Source organism: Triticum aestivum, chromosome 4A (assembly GCF_018294505.1).
Source record: "Triticum aestivum cultivar Chinese Spring chromosome 4A, IWGSC CS RefSeq v2.1, whole genome shotgun sequence".
Classification (NCBI taxonomy): Eukaryota; Viridiplantae; Streptophyta; class Magnoliopsida; order Poales; family Poaceae; genus Triticum; species Triticum aestivum.
This window is the reverse complement of record NC_057803.1, coordinates 221,506,675-221,518,337: the sequence shown is the minus strand read 5'-3', so window position 1 is coordinate 221,518,337 and position 11,663 is coordinate 221,506,675.

Below are 11,663 nucleotides of genomic sequence, written 5' to 3'. Positions count from 1 at the left end.
GCTAAAGCGTAGCATTGTCTGGACCCTTACGCATGCAGTGGGTGGCATCATCCGCCCCGTTAAAACACCACAAGGGGTGCCCATGATATTGAAGTGGTTGCACTGCCCGCATTATGCAAATCGACATAACTTCGATTACTGTCAATCCTGATTGAGCCAGTGCTTTAATCCGGTTCATCAGGTAGAGTACTTCTCCATTGTCTTCCACTTGGGGGCTCCGTGGGCGCCAACTTCGGCGTTTCTTCAGAGGAGCATTGCTGAACTCAGGAAGACCCCACCGAACAGGGTCCGAAAGGGGAACGTCCTCCATATAAAACCATTCCGAAGGCCAGTTTTCGGATGACTTCTTCGGGGTACCGGACAGGTATCCGGTACCGGCGATGCGCCATATTTCGTCTCCGCCCACTTGATAAAGTGACCCCCTCTGTGTGCGAGGGACGAGGCAAAATAGCCTTTTCCATAGCTGGAAGTGAGCCTCGCAGCCCAGGAACAACTCGCAGAGAGCAACATAGCCAGCGATATGTAGAATGGAGGCAGGGGTGAAATCGTGTAATTGGAGGCCGTAGAACTCCAGGATCTCATGGAGGAACGGATGAATTGGAAATCCGAGTCCCCTTAATAAATAAGGAACAAGGCAGACCCGCTCCCCATAGAGGGACAGGGAAAGCTCTCCGCTTGCTCCCCGCCATTGTAGGTGCAAGCCCAGCTCGAACGGGCACCATATACGCCAGAGGGAGAAATCCCTTAGTCTGTAGTTTGACTAATCGACTGCGTGGGACTGAAAACCTCCCCAATCACCAGGCTTAGGGCTACGGGGGCGGGGGGAGGAGCTGCGGAGGTCGGTCATGCTGGAATGGATCTTTCTGAAACGCACTCTGATGGATTCTCGCTGGGGGAGGATGGTATGGATCGGATCTAAGAATCCCCATCCCTTTAATAGAAAATTTATTTATCTGGCTAGGGGGGCGAATGTAAAAACGCCCTGGCACCTCGTATTCATTCAACACGTGGGAGATAGCCCTTATTGGGCACAAAAGCCAAGAGGTCCAAACATTTATGGGACCGGACACTGCTTTACAAACGTTTGAAATATGGAGAAGAACCCACCTTGCAATGCTGAAGACAACACTGCGCGCCGGACTCATCGTCATTGAAGCCTGGTTCGGGGGCTACTAAGGGAGTCCTGGATTAGGGGGTATCCGGACAGCCGGATTATATCCTTTGGCCGGACTGTTGGACTATGAAGATACAAGATTGAAGACTTCGTCTTGTGACCGGATGGAACTCTACTTGGCGTGGAAGGCAAGCTAGGCAGTACGGATATGGATATCTCCTCCTTTGTAACCGACCTTGTGTAACCCTAGCCCCCTCCGGTGTCTATATAAACCGGAAGGTTTTAGTCCGTAGGACAACATACAATCATACCATAGGCTAGCTTCTAGGGTTTAGCCTCTCCGATCTCGTGGTAGATCAACTCTTGTAATACTCATATCATCAAGAATAAATCAAGCAGGACGTAGGGTTTTACCTCCATCAAGAGGGCCCGAACCTGGGTAAAACATCGTGTCCCCTGCCTCCTGTTACCATCCGCTTTAGACGCACAGTTCGGGACACCCTACCCGAGATCTGCCGGTTTTGACACCGACAGGTAGCCTCTCAGCGTCTCGACCTGAAGTCTTTCACTAGGCTCGGGGACTATCTCCCTGACTTGGATGGATGGCACGACATGTTGGAGTGATTGTCGATATATGACAATGCGTCCGTTTAGTCCATACTTTCTATATGACGAAACTTTGAGTTATGCATGACGAAACTTTATTTGTGATGTAATTAAACCATCCTCCTCGACTAGCGACGATCACTCTAGTTAGGGCATTTTGGGTACGATCAACTTTGTTATTTATGCTTATGATATATTGCTTCTATTTTTGCCAAGTTTGTCTCTTTCTGTTGCTCAACTATATATGTTGCATATCATCGACTCATGTGACGATGCAGGTGCATAAATCATCGATGGCGAAGAAGTGCTACACCAGGAGTATATATACGACGAGTGGCCGGAGTGTCAGGCCCAGGTGCACCGGTTTCCGGTTTCCGAGCGACAGGCAGTAGTTAGTTTAGGTTCACGCAAATGCGAGAGAGGGATACGAACTCATGTACTGCATAGTTCCGCTCTCACTCAAAGTGATAGCTCTTCTCGCGTATATCATTGTTTAGATGCATGACGATGTAGTTGCAAGTAATCGAGACTTGTATCGCTATTTTTGAGATGATGACGAGATACAACTTTGTGTTGGATGATTATTATGATGAGACTATTTGTATGTATATGTTATGATTACATTTGTGGCCTCGCAGCCATTTGTATGTGTATCATGATGACAATTGTATCTGCTAAAGATTCTTGTATAAAGCCTGTTCAAATACAAAACAAATATGCAAAAAAACAAAAACTACTAAAATTAGTAGTAGCTTGTGGAGAAAGTTAGCAGCAGCGTGACAGTAGCAGTAGCGCGTCCAGCCCAAGCATGCTAGAGCTATTAGCAGTAGCGAGCTTGCACGAAGCATGCTGCTGCTACACTTGTATACCAGTAGTGCGGGCGCCCAAGCGCTGCTGCTAAGTGTTAGCTGTAGCGCCGTATTAGTAGTGTTGGTCCCCGCGCTACTAATGTACCTAAAACCCGCGCTGCTGCTAGGCTTTTCCCTAGTAGTGTATAGTCACCTACTACGTGTTATGATCCGGCAACCCCGGAGTGACAATAGTCGAGACCACTCCCGGTGATAACCGTAGTTTGAGGAGTTCATGTATTCACCGTGTGTTAATGCTTTGTTCTGGTTCTCTATTAAAAGGAGGCCTTAATATCCCTTAGTTTCCAATAGGACCCCGTTGCCACGGGAGGGTAGGACAAAAGATGTCATGCAAGTCCTTTCCATAATCACGTATGACTATTTACAGAAAAGATGCCTACATTATATTGATGAACTAGAGCTAGTGCCATATCGCCCTAGGTTATAACTGTCTCATGATGAATATCATCCAACAAGTCACCAATCCAATGCCTATGAATTTATCTTATATTGTTCTTGCAAAGTTACTACTTCTATCATCACTGTTACACTTGCTACAAAATTACTGCTATCACTGTTACCATAACCATTACTGTTGCTACTATTATCGAAACTATCATACTACTTTGCTACTGATCACTTAGCTGCAAATAATTAATCTCCAGGTGTGGTTGAATTGACAACTCAGCTGCTAATACTTTCAAATATTATTTGGCTCCCCTTGTGTCGAATCTATAAATTTGGATTGAATACTCTACCCTCAAAAACTATTGTGATCCCCTATACTTGTGGGTTATCAGGACCTTTTTCTGGCGCCGTTGCTGGGGAGAATAGCTATATTTTTTGAGCCACATGGGATTATTATCATATTATAACTATGAAGAATCTGAAGGATGCTAAGACTAAGATATTTCCCTCAAAGATGAGGGGAGGTAAGGAACTGCCATCTAGTTCTGCTTTAGATTCACCTTCTGTTATAAGTAAACTTGCAACACTGCCACATGCAATTAATTCTGATATGTCACAAGTTATCGATGATGCTACCTCTGCTATGGTGCTTATGATGATGCTAGTACCTTGCTTAATGATGATGTGCCACTTGGTGACTTTCTTGATAAAAAAATTGCTAGAGTTATACAACATGATGTTGTTGAATCTGATGATGAGCTTGAAACTGAAACCCATGAATCACCTGCTAGAACTAGCCCTCCTAGATATGAATTGCCTATGGTACTGGAAGGTTATGTTATGAGTGAGGATACAACTAGAGATATTCTTGCTTGCAGAGATAGAGATGATTTAGAGAAATTATTATGCAAGTATAAAGAAAAATCTCTGAATGCTAGAATGAAATGTGATCCTAAGTTTGCTACTTCACCTATCTTTATTGATGATAAGGATTATGAATTCTCTGTCGACCCAGAGTTGATTACTTTGGTTGAATCTGATCCTTTCCATGGTTAGAAACTGAAACTATTGTGGCACATCATACTAAGTTGAATGACATAGCCACCCTTTTTTACTCATGATGAGAAAACTCGCTATTACTTTATTCTCAAATTATTTCCTTGGTCATTAAAGGGTGATGATAAGGCTTGGTACAATACTCTTGCTCCTGGTTGTGTGCGTAGTCCCCAGGATATGATTTATTATTTCTCTGAAAAACATTTTCCTGCTCATAAGAAACAAGCTGCCTTACAGGAAATATTTATCTTTGTGTAAATTAAAGAAGAGAGTCTCCCACAAGCTTGGGGGAGGCTTTGCCAATTACTTAATGCTTTGCCTGATCATCCTCTTAAGAAAAATGAAATACTTGATATCTTCTATAATGGACTAACCGATGCTTCTAGGGACTTCCCAGATAGTCGTGCTGGTTGTGTTTTCAGGGAACGGACTATTGGGCAAGCTGAAGAATTATTGAATAACATATTGAAAAATAATGGTGATTGGACTCTTCCTAAATCACCGCCTAAACCCACTCCGAAGAATAGGGGTATATTATATCTCAGTCCTGAAGATATGTAGGAGGCAAAGAAATCTATGAAGGAAAAAGGTATTAAAGCTGAGGATGTTAAAATTTTACCTCCTATTGAAGAAATACATGGGCTTAATACGCCACCACTGCCTAAGGTGGTAGAGATAAATTCTTTTATGAAGTTCAATGATAATGACAATCCTCACAATATGCATCGTAGCCAATGCCTTTATGAGTTTGAAAATTATATTAGAAAACAAGATCACTTCAATGCAAATGTTATGAAACAATTGAAATAAAATTCCGATATGATTGCCCGCTTGAGTGACTTGTTATTTAGAATATCAAATGATGTTAGAGGTGTTGGAAAGAATGCCTCTGTGGTTCAAACTTAGTTAGAACAAGTTGCTAAATCCCAGACATCGGAGATAGAGTGCAAAACACAATGCATAGCTGAATGGGGAGATTCTAAATCTAAACCATTCATTTGCTTACCTCCAAAGCCGTTTGCACACCAAGATCGGCAAAAAAACAAAACGTATACCTTCAATTCAAACATGTGTGATCAAATCTTTGATTTGTTGTTGAAAACAATTACATTAGAATTCTTGATCACCATGTCAAGCCATCCATCCAAGGATGAATTTATTGCAAGTTGCATGATTCATTCACGCATAGTATTAAAGATTGCAACATCTTTCGTCAAATAGTTAAATTGGCCATTGATAAAGGACGATTGAAATTTGTTGAGACACCAAGAGATGACGAGTCTATTCCAATTGGCCCCAATGGTAAAAGTTTTTTGCATTGGCTGCTTCAAGCCGATCCATTTAAAGAGAAGGTAAAAACTACAGGTGATGGGATCAAGCTTTCAAGTAAAGAAGTTGTTGAAGAGCATAATGAACATAATCTTGAGGGCGAGAATTCCATCGAAGTTACAATGGATATGCCAAGGAATGGGGGAAACAAGAAAATCTAAAGAACGGTGCAAGCACAACCAAAGAAAACAAAGGTCGATGTAAGCACAAAGGTAAAAGGCCGAAAGTCACTTTCGCGCAACTATTGGAAAAATATCAGAAGATAAGTGAGTAGAACAGTGCTTATCATCCAACTAATGCAAAAGCATCAAGATCACCCCCTAGGTGCAAATCCAAGGATCGATATTGGCAAGAAGAGAATTTGAATGCAACTTGTTCATATCCTTATTTTGGGCCGCCAATGCCAATGTCGTGGATGCCTCCCTATGCTCACGTAAATCCATATCCATCTTGGGACACGTATGATACAAGGGCCCATTCTCCATGTTATTATAAACCTTCTCGCCAATATTATGCAGCTCCAAAAAGACCAACGTTCAATGAGCAGTCATATGTTCAAGACTGTTTCAATAAAAACAATCGGTCCGGAGCACAAGGAAGAATAAGGAGGTGGTTGAGCAAGTCTACCGCGTCAAAAGAGATGGTCGTAAGAGTGCCACTTTAGATATGATCTCAAATGAAAAATAGCCAATTAAAGTGTTGACAATTGGCTACAAAAGGCAATGAGGAAAGTCAATCAAGCACCAAATCTGAAGGGAAGAAGTTGAGAGTGCACAAGGTAAAACAAGAATTGGCATTACTTCAAACAAAATCTCAGCCTAGGTGCCCACTCGGCTTATCGTATTGGCAAAAGAAGAATTTGCAAAAGTTTAGTGCACAAGAACATGAAAAGAGAAACATGACATGGGTTCCCAAAGAAAGTATTCAACATAAGAATTATGTGCGAGCTTCCTTTACAAGGAGTGCGGCAAAGGTGAAGAAGGAAAAGAGTGAAAACTATGAAGGACCAAGGCGAAGGTTTCAACATCTTCGGTCTACACATTATCTATTTTGTTCAACAATGTCGTTGATGCCTATGTCATGGAATTCGTCATCACGTATGAATTGTTACCCTCAATGGGCTTATTTTAATCCATGGATACAATATAATTTCTTACTTCATGAACGAGTATTACCAAATCATCATATATTTGATTAGCTTCACTTTTCTTGCTAATCTAAATTGCCGATATATACTTATCATCCTAAGCACGTACAAATGGCTGATGAAGTGTTGACATCGTCCTTACAAAGAGCATTGTGCAAGTTATTTTTTGGCATGCAAGTTTTGCCGAAAAACAAGGGGGCATGTGTCGGCACCAGATTTTGGCATGGTCGAAAACATAATTAAGAAGGCCTGAAATGGAAAAGAGCTCAAAGTGAGAATATTCTGTATCATCAAAAGGAGAAACTTTGATATTTGGGCCGTAGTCATCTGGTCTCATCTCTAAGGCCGAAGTTGTATTCGAAGTACTAAAATTTTGTATCCAGGACACTATTCGGATGATTATGCCCCCAAGATGGCCTCATATGAGAAAACTTTCTACACAAATTGTCTTCGTCTCATCAAAATGGATGATTCTGATATAAAAATCGTCTCAATCCAAGAAAGTATGCAAAAATTAGAGCCATTTGAATACGGCTCGCTCTATCATGAGGCAAAACTGGCTCGCCCCGTCAAACATGGTGTTTGATGGGTAACGGGAGTGACAGTCCATTTTGCACGAGCGATTGGGCCATGAAGATGGCCTCAAATCAAAAAAAATATTCAACATGAAAGTTGTTCGTCTCGTCGAAACTTGTAAATATGCTTTTGGGCGTATTTTCATCCAAGGTAGTTTACTGCCACAAAAAAGACCTACATGGTGTAGCCAGTTTAAACCGAACAGTTTTGGAAAGTTCGGACAAAACCAATCCGAATTTGACTAGGGTTTTGGGCGTCAATCAAAGCCTTTTCCTTGCACGGTGTTGGTGTACTAGAATAGGGGTACCCTAGTACCCCGAACTTGTGCTCGGGCAGTTGCAGCACCCCGCGGCAAGGCTTGTTGGGCGAACGCCAAGATCCTCCATGGTTCCCTTGGAGCCATTCAAGAACAAAGTATTTAAGCTCAGGAGACAAGGCCCCGGCAAGAGGAGCTTGCCGGGAAGGCTAACCAAGGCACTCCAAGGAACTTGCCGTGACGCGCCACGCGCTCTGGCAAGGCAACAAGGCCCCGGCAAGAGGAGCTTGCCGGGAAGACCAACCAAGGTACCTCGAGACCCGGTGAGCGACAAGCTTCCGGACCCGACAAGATAACAGCAGCGGCAAGGCGGTTGCCGCGGCAGGCGACCACTCTGTGCCCACGCTCCAGCGCATCCACCAACGTGTCGCTCGGGGGGCCTCTCCAGGCGCGCATGGCGGGAGGCTGTGCCGCCAGCGGTGCGCAGTGGCATGCGAAGCTGACAAGATCGCCATCGTGGCGAACGGTGGCGCCCCTAACGGTCCTTTTCTGCACTGTTTAGGCGACTCAGACGGGCATTTAATGCCCTTGTCCCCTGCCGTCACGGTTAGGTAGGGTGCACTGTACAAGTAACTGTACCAACCACCTCACTTTTTACATTTGTACCCTTCTCTGCGTTGCCACCTGTCGGTGACCCCATTAACATATAAAAGGAGGCCCATGCGCAACGTAGAGGGGGTTCGACAGGTTCGACTGGTTCGGAACCCAGAAAAACACTACGCTCTCTCTTTGGAGCAAGAACACAAGATAATCAAACAAGCAGCAGTAGGAGTGTTATCTCTCCGGAGAGCTCCGAAGCTGGGTAAACTGCTCGTGTGCTTCGCCTCGATCTGCTCTTCGTGTGATCTCTGCCCCCCGCCGAACCGAAAGGGGCTCGGTCCGCCGGCCCCATAGGTGTTCGTGGATCAGTTTCCCCGACATCTTTGGCCCAGGAAGGTGCTGGGGGATCCGGCAAGAAATGTCCCGGTCGAGGAGGACGCCGCGGCAAGGCCAACCAGCGGCAAGGAGACAGACCTCCTCGCGGCCGCGACAAGGATGAAGATGACGACGACGATGAAGACATGGATGATGAGGAGACTGATGAGCAGGAGTTCCAGAAAGCCACAGAGGTCCTGTGCGTTGACGGTGGTGCTTCTCTGCATACCTCGCACCGTCAGCTCAAGCAGTGGGTGCGGGAAGTTAATGCAGTAGAACCACCCGTCGAGTCACGCAAGCCTCTGAAATGGTCCAGCACGCCTATCATCTTTGATATTGAGGACCACCTTGATCGCATAACTGTGGTCGGGTGCTTGCCGATGTTGGTTTCACCAACAATCCGCAACCTCAAGGTCACTAAGATGCTAGTTGACGGCGGGGCCGGCTTGAACCTGATCTCCTCCGCAGTGCTCCAGAAACTCCAGATCCCTGACAACGAGCTCGAAGAGACCGGTACATTTCAAGGAATCAACCCGGGAAGGAGCAAGCCAAAGGGAAAGATCACGTTGCCGGTAACATTTGGCAGCAAGCTGAACTTCAGGACTGAGAGGGTCACGTTTGATGTTGCTGACTTTCCATTACCTTACAATGGAATCCTTGGCCGTCCGGCACTCGCCAAGTTCATGGCAGCCTCTCACTATGCGTACAACGTACTGAAAATGCCAGGCCCGATAAGTGTCATCTCTGTCCTTGGCGACAAGAAGGATGCTCTTATCTGTGCCGACAAGATCTACCGGGAAGCAGCAGCCGCAGCAGAACGCAAGACACCTGCCGCTGAAGCTCCCCAGGGAAAAAAGAAGACCAAGTCCGGCAAGAGCTCTGATGCCCACTCCGGCAAGTGCACCTCTTCGGAGTGCCGCGCTACCGTCGAGGACGCACCATCGAGCTCCACCGACAAGTGTAAGAAGGCAATGGCAGATCCACCTGAGACCAAGAAGGTGTCTGCCAAGGAGGACGGCACTGGTGGTACCTTCACCATCAGCGCCACTCTTGACCCCAAATAGGAAAGCGCGCTCATTGCTTTCCTGCGGGCGAATGTCGACGTGTTTGCGTGGCAACCGTCTGATATCCCCGGTGTTCCCAGGAAAGTAATTGAGCACCACCTTGCCATCTGTCCTCATGCGCGGCCCGTCAAACAGAAAGTCAGGAAACAGGCAGTGGAGAGCCAAGAATTCATCGCAGAAGAAATCAAGAAGTTGGAAGCAGCAGGCCTTGTCAGAGGAGTGCTCCATCCCACGTGGTTGGCCAATCCTGTTGTCGTGCGCAAGGCTAACGGGAAATGGAGGCTTTGTATTGACTTCATTGATGTTAATAAAGCTTGTCCCAAAGACCCATTTCCCTTGCCGCGCATTGACCAGATTGTTGACTCCACAGCCGGATGTGATTTGCTTTCATTTCTTGATGCATACTCAGGATACCATCAGATCTTCATGGCAGAAGAGGATGAATAGAAAACCGCATTTATCACCCCGTGTGGCACGTACTGCTTCATACGGATGCCTTTCAGTTTGAAGAATGTTGGTTCAACATTCGCAAGGGTAGTCCACCACGCTTTTGAGCCACAGATGCACAGAAATGTGGAAGCCTACATGGATGACATAGTGGTCAAAAGCAAGAACAGGGCGACCCTGATTCAAGATTTAGACGAGACATTTGCAAATCTGCGCAGGATCAACCTCAAGCTTAACCCCGAGAAGTGCGTGTTTGGAGTCCCTTCCGGCAAGCTTCTCGGGTTCTTCGTGTCTCAGCGGGGAATTGAAGCCAATCCCGACAAGATCAAGGCCATTGAGCAGATCGAAGCACCAAAGCGCGTCAAGGATGTACGAAGGCTTGCCGGTTGCGTGGCTGCTCTTAGCAGGTTTATCTCTAGATCTGCTGAGCGCGCCCTGCCATTTTTCAAAATTTTGAAAAAGGCAGGTCCAATAAAATGGACTCCGGAGGCGGAGGCTGCGCTGCAGGACTTTAAGAGATACCTGTCCTCCACTCCAACACTTGTCGCACCTAAGCCGCAAGAGAAGTTGATGCTGTATATAGCGGCAACCAATCAAGTGGTTAGTGCTGCGTTAGTGGCGGCGAGGGAGGCAGATGATGAGCCAGCAACCACGGCAGATGCATCCAGCGACAAGCAGGGGGCTTCGCCGACAAGCTCTGGTCCCGACAAAGATGGATATGCGCAGGAGCATGATAAGATGCAGAAGAGAATGGTGCAGCGTCCAGTTTACTTTGTCAGTTCCCTTCTATAGGGGGCTAGATCAAGGTACTCTGGTGTGCAGAAGTTGCTTTTCGGCCTCCTCATGGCCTCAAGAAAGCTGCGCCATTACTTCCAAGCACATGAGATCACAGTCGTCACTCGCTTTCCGCTGAAGAGGATAGTGCAAAATCCAGAAGCGACAGGCAGGATTGTCGAGTGGGCGCTAGAACTGTCAAGCTTTGGCCTCAAGTTTGAGAGCACTTCAACTATCCAAAGCAGAGCATTGGCAGAGTTCATAGCAGAATGGACGCCAACACCGGATGAAGAAATTTCAGAGACGAGCATCCCCGTCAAAGAGGCAAGCAAAGAGTGGCTGATGTACTTTGATGGTGCCTTCTCGCTGCAAGGCGCCGGTGCGGGCGTGCTGCTTGTCACGCCCACCGGAGAGCACCTCAAGTACGTAGTCTAGATGCACTTTCCCAAGGAGTAAGCAACCAACAATACTACAGAGTATGAAGGATTGCTTGCCGGTCTCAGAATCGCAGCAGACCTTGGGATCAAGAAGCTCATTGTCAGGGGTGACTCACAGCTTGTCGTCCGCCAAGTGAACAAGAACTACCAGAGTCCATTGATGGAAGCATATGTTGATGAAGTGAGGAAGCTAGAAGAGCACTTTGACCGCCTACAGATGGAGCATATCCCAAGAGCTCAGAATGACATTGCTGATGGCCTGTCAAAGTGCGCCGCACTAAAGTTACTTGTGGAACCAGGGATCTTTGTGCTCAAGTTGACTCAACCATCCGTAACACCATCAACTGGACAAACCAAGAAGAGGAAGTTGGTTTCTGGTGACTACTTTTCGGCAGAGCTCCCCGAAGCCGCCGCTAAGAAAGTCCCCAAGATCAACACCAAGGATGCTGAGGGGCAGTCTGCTCCGGCAAGCCTTATGGTTTGTTCCGTTGAAGAAGACGCTCCCGACAAGTTTTGCTCCGGCAAGCTTGCCGGGGAACATCAAGCTCCGGCAGGGCCGCAAGTCCTTGCCGTAGAAGCGGATGTTCCCGCAGCAGCAGATGTGCCTTTAGTCCTTGTTGTCGAGC